The sequence below is a fragment of the Gekko japonicus genome, unplaced genomic scaffold (assembly GCF_001447785.1).
Source record: "Gekko japonicus isolate JY-2015 unplaced genomic scaffold, Gekko_japonicus_V1.1 scaffold13, whole genome shotgun sequence".
Taxonomy (NCBI): domain Eukaryota; kingdom Metazoa; phylum Chordata; class Lepidosauria; order Squamata; family Gekkonidae; genus Gekko; species Gekko japonicus.
In genome coordinates, this window is record NW_015172553.1 from 701,905 (window position 1) to 712,217 (window position 10,313).

Sequence of the window (10,313 nt, forward strand, 5' to 3'; positions counted from 1 at the left end):
CCCAGCCCTCCATCCGCCATGCATTGTTCTCCTCAAAGAAAGAAAAAGCAGAATAGAAACACGTACTAAGAATATCGCAGCCAACCAGCAGCAGGACCAGTCTTTACACTCCCTGCCTCTTTCTACCTCGTTTCATAATCAACCCAATAGTGCAAGGTTCATAGTCACTAATCCTGAATCTCCTTCAACATGATTCGAAGGCAGGCAGATGCATAGGGTGGCCAGCAATGCTCCCTCTAAGCTGTGGAGTCCTGTGAGCAAAAATCCTACTTTGTGAGCTACTGGCATTAAAGTCATGAGCAAGTGATTTGGCTGCAGCATAAATTAGTTTGCTCTGGAGCCCTCCTTCCTGAGCTGAGATGAAAATGTGTGAGCCGGAGGCTAAAAAACTGTGACCCTGCCCGCCAATCTCCAATAATTTCCCAACCCAGAGTCAGCAACCCAGACAGCACAAACCCCGGCCTAGGAGGTTCTCCCATTCAAACCCTTTTAAAATGAACATAAGCTGCATGACAGTGCTCTTGCATGGCTTCCATCCATTTCAACAGAGGCTTGTACAGGGAAACTTACCAGTGACTAACAGAAACCAGGGTGATTTGGATGTTCCATGTTTAGCCAGTTTGGTGTAGTGGTTAAGTGCGCGGACTCTAAGCTGGGAGAACCGGGTTTGATTCCCCGCTCCTCCACTTGCACCTGGGCTGGATGACCTTGGGCAAGCTGTGGTTCTGATAAGAGCTGTTCTTGAAAAAGAGCAGTTTCTGTCAAGAGCTCTCTCAGCCCCACCTACTTCACAGGGTGTCTGTTGTGGGGAGGGGAAGGGAAAGGAGTTTGTAAGCCACTCTGAGACACCTTTGGGTAGTGAAGGGCGGGATATAAATCCAATCTCTTCTTCTTCTTCTTTAGCAACCCTGAGACTAACCTTAGATGCAGGGTTTGCCTGACTGTAGAAGCAAACCCAAGCAGACAGCAGCAGTAGCAGCGGCAGGAAAGAGACGTGAAAAGAGGTGGCGCACAGGATCTCAGTGGCCCATCCTAGAATCCTGTGCAATATAGCCATTCCAGAGTTTGCAGCATATTTGTATATTGACACTGGGTATTGGGTATTGACATTTACGATGCTGAAAACACTGACATCTTCAATAGTGTAGAATCATCATACACATTATAACTTACTCACTATGGACAATGTTTAAAGATATCTAAACATTTTAAACAATGCATCTTTGCACTATGTGCCAGGATTGTCAGCATCCACGTAGGGAACTGTCTTACATAAAAAAATCTTCACATTGCATATTCAAAATGCGTAAAATGCTATATTTAAAAGCATTCATTCTAATGAGAAAATATTCTGTAGGAGTTATTTCTAGTTTTCCCATCAGAAAAAACCCACACAAGAAGGGTTTCTTTAAACTGCTAAACCAATTCTTCCTGCAGCGTTTTTGCAGCAAGTCCCCAGACATTTCAGGACTGCCACTCCTCTGAATCTACTGGGCAAGGAGAGGTCCAGGACTTGCCAAGTTAGCATAAGACCCTTGGACAGAATCCCCCACTGCATCTTCTTCCCCCCCCCCAAGAGTGCACAACTTAACTATACTAGAACAACTGGCTCTAAAATAATGATTCTGCAGATTCCCACACATGCTTCCTAACAAGGGCAGCTCAGCTCCTATCCTCTTCCAGATGTTCTAAGAGAGCGTCCAAGAATTTCTTGGCAATAAAAATTCTGGACAGACCCACTGTAACAGCAGGAAGGGAGGAGCCAGCATCTCCCCAAAGGTTACCATTTGCAAGCAACTGAGCTGAAGCAGGGATTAGGAGATCTTAATTTTCCCCAGATTTAGACAATAGCTGGCTTCCTACAGAGGCTAAATCGGCAGCGTTCAAGGATCAAGTACAGTCAGGAACAGAGGACTGGTATAGGGTGCATTGGTGGTACAAGCGAGCCACCTAAGCTTCAGAGGTTTCAGAAGCAGCGTTCAAGGATCAAGTACAGTCAGAAACAGAGGTACATTGGTGGTACAGGCGAGCCACCTAAGCTTCAGAGGTTTCAGAAAACCTTTTGCACTGTGTTCACTGAAGGCATCCAAACAGCATTCTTTTTATACAGAGAGAGCTGGGAGGCGTGGCATCTACTAGGGGAGAAAGCTCAACTCCTTAACTGCTGCCGCCAAGAGAGGGGGGCTTTGTGGATGACCTTAAAGGCGCAGGAGCATAGCCAGAGACTGGAGGGCCAGTACTCAACGGGTGTGCCCAAAGGAGATCCAAGGCCACCACATGCAGCACGCTGGGGAAAGATCTTGTGCCCCTGAGGCCAACCACCTTTTCCTAGCCTGCCCAGCCTCAAATGACTGTGGCCAAGATAACTGGGCCCCTGAGCTCCTTAAAGGAAGTGTGGGGTGTAAAGCGGAACGGATAAAATTCAGAGTGAAAGGCAAGGTATTCGTGGTGCACTGCTGATGTGCAACATGATAATATAGCTCAAAGAGACAACTCTCCTACCACAGCAACACAGCAGGGACCCTCTGCCCTGTTTGTCATCCACTGGGACGGCTCCACTCCTCCCTCCACCTCTCCAACCCACTCTTCTTTATACTGGTTCTGTCTTCCGTTGTAAGCAACACTTTACATTAGTTCTTGCTGAACTGCACCTCATTTGTCATTGGCTCTGCTGATTTCTGAGACACAAATGCCATCCATCTCCCTGACAGAGCAGTTCCAGTCTCCACAGAAATGAGGAATGAAGGACAAAGGAGCAAACAGAGAGAGAAAAGGAGGGGGGTGGCAGTGCCATGTGGGAAACAACTAAGCCTGCCAGATACTTAACCGGGACTTAACTGGGAAATTATTTCATTAATTTATACCCCACTCCCCCTCTCCGCAGGGGACTCAAGACAGCTTACAGCATTTAAAATACAGTAAATATAAATCAAATATAAATAAATACAAGTATAAAATGACAAAATCAATTAAAACATCAGCTTGACAAGCCATTGTGAAAGGATTCAAAACAACAGCTCCCCAATTCATAATGCTACCCAAAGACCACTTGAAACAACATAGCCTCCTTGCATGCCTGATGTTGGAAGGTCCCATAAGGCACAAACTTCCCTGGGCAGCTTGTTCCAGAGGGAAGGGGCAGCCACTGAAAATGCTCTTGCCCTGGTGCTAGACAGGTGGGCAATTTGTGGGCCAGGCACCTGTACAAGGCCCTACAATGATGATCTAAGGAGGCCAGTGGGGTCATAAACTGCTACACTGGGCACTGAGCAAGCACAAGCCAGCTAGAATAGATACCTATCACATCACACTCTCAAACAACCCCATGGCTGTTTGAGGAAACCGTTAGCCCCAGTATAAGCCTCTTCTCCTCATAATTCTCAAAGCCAAGAAGCAGCCACTTAAAAACACCTCAGGCAGCATCTCTAGCCATCTGAACAGGGTGGATGTCCTAGCCATGATAGGGGGAATGGCCCCCTCAAAAATACTCTAGGCCTCTTCCCTGAACGTTCAACTTTGGCTGACAAGAAAGCCGCTAACCCTCCTCCTAACTAATATTTAAGGGAATGTCACTCAGAGCTCAGGAAGAAATGACCAATGGGTGCAAAGCAATGGGACTGACAAGAGCTTCTGATTCACATGTTTTCAGAAACAGCACGATCCTGAGCAGAAATACACCCTTCTAAGTCCACCGAAGTCAATGGGCATGGAAGGGTGTAGCTCTGCTTAGGATCACACTGCAAGAGACTTTAAACTGCTTGGATTTAAGTTTAAACTGTTTCACAATGCCTTGAGCCTCCCCACCCCCCACAAAACTTCTAGCTACAGACTTTGGACTTTCCCCTCGTCTCCAGCCCCCCAGCAAAAAAAACCATTGTCCAGCCCAGCAGCCAGTCAGAGATCAGCAGCAGCAGGGGTGGGCTGGGGGTAGCCACACTCCATTTAATGCAGACCAAGACAAAGCCCCACATTTCACATCAATGGAAGTCTTGTCTAAAGGCGGGTGGGGAGTTCAGCAAACCAACTGCATTGCAACATAGCACAGAAGGTACATCTCTGAACCATGCTTTGAGCTACCACCTTTTGTTGGCTCGCCCTCCCTGGGGATTTAACTTCTCTGAGCACATACCCTGTTCCTTTTCACAAAGCCTAAAGAAGCTTTCCCCCCACACACAAAAAAAAGGCCAATGGCAAAGTGCCCGTGAACATGTGCAGAGTACTTTTCCTTTAGTAAAGAAAATGCTTCCTTCCCCACCTATAAAACTAGTGTCAAAGTCTTCAGTTTTGAGGAGAGTTCAAAACACATTCCAATGTCCCGGCTTGGCATAGCCTTATTTTGGCCCCACAAATGGGAGGCCCCCGCCATGAGCCATACTGCTTAAGCCTTCTTCCCCGACCCACCTTGCTCACTGCTAGCGAGAGCTCAGAACTGGAGTCTCTACTAGACGCCATACAAGGAGATGCAGGAAATGGAGCTCCCTATTGAGGCTATCAGAACAACACTATGCTTCTTGACAACAACGGATGCCCCTGTGCCATACACACCCTGAGGCCTTGGTTGCCACCAGACTTACCTGACAGAATCGCTACTCCGAGTATGTTCAAGAAAGGGCTGTGTGGTATGGTTAGGAGGACTGGTAGCGTGGATTTGCAGTGGGGAGGTGACTCCGCCTTGAGTTTCAATGTTAAATGGGAACAAATTTAAACTGGGCCCACAAGGATTAGTTGGCGGTGGCTTACCAAAACCAGGCAAACGGCACTTTACCCAACACTAATCTAAATCAGGGCTCTAAGCAAGTACCCCATCATCCACTTGTCATAGGCAGCTGAAAATTACATCTGGGAAACCAAAGCTGACGTTTAAAAAACGAAAGACCAGGTCTCAATCCTCATTTGGGGGGGGGGGCTTTCGATAACTGCACACTTTTAGTCCCTATGCTACCATCAAGAACTTGAAATTATCAAAGGAAAATAAACAGGAAGTCACCATGTAAAACAAAATAAAAAAGACCAAGTGACATAATTATTCATCATGGGCAAAAAAAAGAAGCAGCTAAAAACAGAAGCATGCTCTGTGCAGCAAGGATGGCCGTCGCTCAAGCCTTGTATGAGGAACTCTGATTCTGAGCGTCCAGGAGAGGTAGAGTCTACTGCCTATCAGAGAGTCTCCTTGTGATCTTCTCCTCCAAAGTTCTTGGGAGCCAGGGGCATGGAGAGGAAGCATCAAGAGTGAGCCTCCAACAGGCCAGCGGGGGCTTCCATTCTGGCTGCTTCTCTTAAGAGTCTATGACGGCAGCAAGGTCCTCAGGCCAAGCTCAGCCTCAGGCCCAGGAAAATCATTCTGAAAGGAGGGAAGTTCCCTCCAGGCACAGGAAGGATGCCAATGTAGACATAACTATCTGTTTTTATCCCTCCCTTCCTCCAAGGAACTCAAGGGGGAGTACATGGTCTCCCACCTAACTATGTTCTCGTAACAACCCTGTGAGGTAGGTTAGGCTGACAGCCCATGGGTATGAACCAGGATTTCTCCAGTCCTAGTCTCCAGTGCTAGTCCAGGATGTGGGAGACCCAGGTTCAAGTTCCTACTCTGCCATGGACATTCATTGGGTAACCTTGGGACAGACATTCTCTCTCGGCCCGGCCTACCTCACAGGGACATTCATTGGGTAACCTTGGGACAGTCATTCTCTCTCGGCCCGGCCTACCTCACAGAGTTGTTGCAGTGAAGATAAAATGGGGGAGGGGAGACCAATGTCGTAAACTGCCTTGGGGGAGAAAAACTGGGTCTCATACTCCCAAATTAGGGTATTTTAAAATAAGACAGCTCCTGTATTTCCCCCTAGTTCCTCTGCAGGGTCATAAGCCTTAACTAATATCTGTGAGAGGGTGGGACAGTTAAAGCTTATAAAATAAAGAAGAAATACACGCTACTGAAGGGCGGTCACTGAGGGGAATTAAAAATATTTTTGGCAGTGAAATCTGCCTGGGGTCTGTCAAACTGCCTTGGGGGAGAAAAGCCAGGTCTCTTTACTCCCAAATTAGGGACTGCCTTCAATAATTAGGGTCCACTGGAGCAGATGAAGTTCTCAAAGCAGCACTTCGTAATCTGGAAAGTAAGCACTGCTGCTCCCTCCCCTCTCAGTCCACTCTCGTTTCCCCAAAGCCCACAGATAACGCCGTGTATGAGAAGTCACAGAAAACAACAGGCGAGGATTTAATCACTGGGTATGGAGAACAACCATACAAAGATACCCAGTAAGATTAGGTGGGTTGCTGTTTGCAGCTTCCTTGGAAACAGAAGGTGCTGCAGCTTGGTGGCAAGGCACGGCCTCTGCATGCCCGAGGCCCCAATCCCAATCCCTGGCACCTCCAGAGTAGCAAGGCTAGGCAATACCTCTCTCCGCCTCAAGTCCTTGGAGAGCAGGCTAGGCTAGATGGGCAAACAACCAGGCTTGGATTAAGGCAACTTCCGTACACAGCAAAGTTGGATACATCGCTTGGGGGAGGGAAAAAACCCAACCCAAGTTCTTCACCAATAGGGTTGCCAGCCTCCAGGCGGTGGCTGGAGATCTCCTGGAATTACAACTGATCTCCAGGTGACAGAGATCAGTCCCCCTGGAGAAAACGGCTGCTTTGGAAGGTCAACTTTATGGCATTATACCTCACTGAAGTCCCTCCTCTCCCCAAACCCCACCCTCCTCAGTCTCCCCCCCCAAAAATCTCCAGGTATTTCCCAACCTGGGGCTGGCAATCCTGTTCACCAAGAAGACCCAAATGAAGCATTCAGAAAAAATTGCAGTCTACCCTGGCCTTCAAGTTTTGCATTATTCATACTGCTTTTTTTTTACAAGTAATTTGACATCTGCCACTGGATACACAGAAAGCACATGTAGACTGAGGTTTATTAGACTAGAAGCCCAAGAAGGGCATAGTGCTGTGATGGCCCTTGATCACCTAATTTATGCTCAGATCTATGGGCTCCAAGATTTCCCCAGGCACAAATGTGCAAACTTCTATCAACAACCCTATGGACTTGAAACCTAGGGTTGCCAGCTCCCGGTTGGGAAATACCTGGAGATTTTGAGGATGGAGACTGAGGAAGGCAGGGCTTGGGGCATAATGCCGTAGAGTCCAACTTCTGAAGCAGTCATTTTCTCCTGGTGAACTGATCTCTGTTGCCTGGAGATCAGTTGTAATAGTGGGAAATCTCCAGCCACCACCTGGAGACTGGCAACCCTATTGAAACCTGTATTTTTTTAAAAAAAGCAGTGAGGATCCCACATCTTGCACCAGGAAGTAACAGCATGGACACTAGCTTAAATAGATTTAATAGTCATTTCCTATCACTGTGGAATCCTGGGAGTTTTAGGCAGGGGTCGTTTCATAGAAAAAGAGCTAGGGGAACTCATTAGCATAACTCATTAGCATATGCCGCACCCCCTGACATCACCAGAAGTGTGTCATAAGGCCACACCCCCTGACATCACCGGAAGTGTGTCATAAGGCCACACACCCCGCCCCCAACGGTCCCGGCCACCGCCGCCGGCCTTGCAGCTCCACTGCCGAGCCTCATGAGGGGCCCGGCGGTGGACCTGCAAGGCCAGCGGGAGTGCAAGGAAGCCCCGCGAAGGCCCTCCCTGGCCCCAGGCAGGCAGGGGTGGGGAGAGGCAGGGAGGAAGCAACTTACCCTCCCTCTTCTCCTGCCTCCTCCTGGCTGAATGAGGGCCGGAAGCGGGGCGGCCGGAAGCAGGGGGCGGGGCTTTGTCATTTGCCCCGCCCCCTGTACCTCACCCGGGGGAACTGCGATCCCCCGCGATCCCCCCCGAAATGACCTCTGGTTTTAGGAGGGGCTCAGAGTCTAGGAGCTGCGGTGGCTCAAGTGGTTAAGACGCTGAACTGCAGGCTGTGGAAGGTCAGTAGTTCAGCAGTTCGAGACCCGGGTGCCGCATGATGGAGTGAGCTCCCATCTCTACTTCCAGCTCCTGACAACCTAGCAGTTCGAAAGCAAGAAATTGCAAGTAGATAAATAGGTACCACTTCAGTGGGAAGGTAACAGCGTTCCGTGTGCCTTGTTTTTTAGTCATGCCGGCCACATGACCATGGAAACATCTTCGGACAGCGCTGGCTCTTTGGCTTTGAAACGGAGATGAGCACCGCAGCCCTAGAGTTGGATTCGACTGGCTTTCGAGCAAGGGAACCTTTACCTTTACTACAGAGTCTGTAGACAATTCTCACCAAGCACCCTCTCCAAACTACCATTGCTAGTATCCTGTGGTTCTAAGATTCTGTGGGCATATGGAATGTGTGCACTCCAGACCTAGGGACAACTGACACCAACCTTTTCGTACCCTTCTGAAATTGACAGGGAATCTGAATGACAGGATCTAACAGCTCGTTGCATGCAATCATCTCAAAAGATAACTGCCCCCCGAAGCCATAATCCAAGCTAAAAATAACTTCCTGGACTATTCCCTGATCCCAACAATACCCATATGCTCTGCAAGCTGGCAGCTGCTACCCAGATGAAGCCATCAGGACCAAAGCTAAACCTCAGTCTGCCAGGCCTGCCAGATCGTCAAGATGTCCAAAAAAAAAAGGGAAAAAGACTAGTGTCACAGAAGTCCCAAATATACAAATTCCACTAGTGGAAAACACCATCAAAAATGGCCAAACAATATATTTAACAATTATAAAGTTGGCGGTGTCACAACAACAACATTAGTGCATACTGTAACCATAATAAGGCATAAGATAAAATATTTCCTCCTTTGTAGATACGACATAAAGTCCATGTAATCAGTGTAACTTGATAGGAGTCCACATAGTCATAATATTGTCCAAACAGCCTTTGCAAAGATGCCCGTTCTAGATACTTAGAATTTTTATTTATTTATTGTTTATATTTATATCCCCCTTTCCAGACATCTGGCTCAAGGTGGCCAACAACATTAAAATGGCATAAACAACCAAGTTAAAACAATTAATAAATACCATACCAGTTAAAAGATGCGTTTCCTTCGACTTCTTCAGTTTGCCGGCTGTATAAGTAGAACCTGACTTCAGCAATTTCAACAGACCACAAGGTTCATAGTGGAATGTGTATATTTGAGATCATCAAGATGAGCTCTGCTGGCCAGCATAAGTAGAAGGAAGCAGAAGCATCTATTTGGACCCAGGGAATCTTTTTGTTGGTGAGAGATTTTCAAGGGCTACGTGTGAAATTCTGTTTTAGTGGAGGGAGTTTAAACCTATATCTTGAGGAGATACATTTTAAAGAACACAGGGGCAAGTAAAAGACATGGGGGGGGGAAGAGGGGGAAATGAAAGGCTTTGCCATTACCAAGGACATCAGCTTCAAAACCGAGATTCCAGGAAGAGGCAGCTCAAGTTTCCCTCTCTCTAAACAACTGCATGTGGATCTTCCTGGTTCTACGAGGCTGTGCGGTATCCAGCACTCCAGGGCAGGTCTGGGTCCCCAAAGCCTTGAACCCAGAGGAACTGAGAGACAAAAGGATCTCACCAACAAGGTTATTCCAGGTGAACAGAGTTAGATGGTGTGGTTTTTAGGTATGCATGTTTTTCATGACTGTTTCAAAACATGCTCAATGCCTGTCTGTTCTGCCACCATATCCAACTCCAAAAGAGAATAGGAAGCGTCGTTCTGCTCTCTTACTCGATGTATCCAGCTATTTCTCAAGGCCTATCAGATCATGATAATTTGTGGCATCAGTGGCTGCCACTTTCCCCACCCTCCCCTTTTAACAGCTGTGCAGCAGCAGGCAGAAATTCAAGAGGTGAGGCTTCTGTCATTGCATCTCCCTGCTTGGAAAAGCTTCCCTTTTAGCATTTCCGCCACGCAGCTGCTCAAGACAAGCCCTCCCACCTGCACAAGACCCATTTCTACAAGATTCTGCATTCCTGTTCCCAGTTCCACAGAAGGTGAGACTTACATTTTAGCGGTAACTAAAAAAGATAACCTTAAACGAGAATTTTAATTAAGGGTGAGATCCTAAATATCATTCTGTCTAATTGTGAACAACAGCCTCAGAGAGGGAGGGAACAGGGAAATGAGATTGCCTTCCAGAAGTCTTCACAGGTCCCCCACTTGAATATATTTAAGTGTGAAGCATACTTAAATAACTTTTAATTCTAACTAACTGTTTAGGAATGCAGTGTCAATGTGAAACATATGATTGGCTTCTGTTTGGGAAGTCTGAATATTCATGAGAGAGTTTGGCCCCTCTGAATTATTTTGTCTCTGCTTTCTTTGCCCTCCCTAAAGTAGCCATAGGGGAGGGGGGAGTGACAGGCTA